The sequence below is a fragment of the Pteropus vampyrus genome, unplaced genomic scaffold, assembly GCF_000151845.1.
Source record: "Pteropus vampyrus isolate Shadow unplaced genomic scaffold, Pvam_2.0 Scaffold249, whole genome shotgun sequence".
NCBI classification, from domain to species: domain Eukaryota; kingdom Metazoa; phylum Chordata; class Mammalia; order Chiroptera; family Pteropodidae; genus Pteropus; species Pteropus vampyrus.
The window spans coordinates 1,800,681-1,801,054 of record NW_011889030.1 but is presented as its reverse complement, the minus strand read 5'-3'; the positions used below and the strand labels follow the sequence as shown (position 1 = coordinate 1,801,054).

General features: G+C 56.1%; 1 protein-coding gene across 1 annotated transcript in view; it reads left to right on the top strand.

Moving 5' to 3' along the window:
* Positions 1–374, top strand: part of CTNNA3 (catenin alpha 3) — a 1,489,877-nt gene that overhangs the window by 145,281 nt on the left and 1,344,222 nt on the right. The gene's annotated exons all lie outside the window — the stretch shown is intronic.

Here is a 374-nt window from a genome sequence, read left to right as displayed (position 1 = left end):
GCCACACCAGAAACCGAGGCCAGCTGCCTCCAGTGTGAGTCTAGGCGCTGCTCAGCAAGGAGCACCTGACTTGCTGAGGATATACCTGGATGTGGTTTGGGTGGGGCTGCAAGTTCGAGGAGGGGAGGTTTCAGGGAATCCTCTGGGCAGAGTGACCTCTGTTATCCACGGCTTCACGGCTTTATGGCTATGGTGTCGTTGTGTCCAACGCACTGGTAGCGGGGAGGGCTCAACAGAGAACAATGGATAACATCAGCACTTCTGTACAGAGTGAGACTCGCTTTGGCCCCTCACTCTGACAATGTCTCCTTGTAAGTCCCTGGCACCCCCTGCACGCAGCTGAATTGGCACTGGTGCTTAGAGCGAACAGGTCC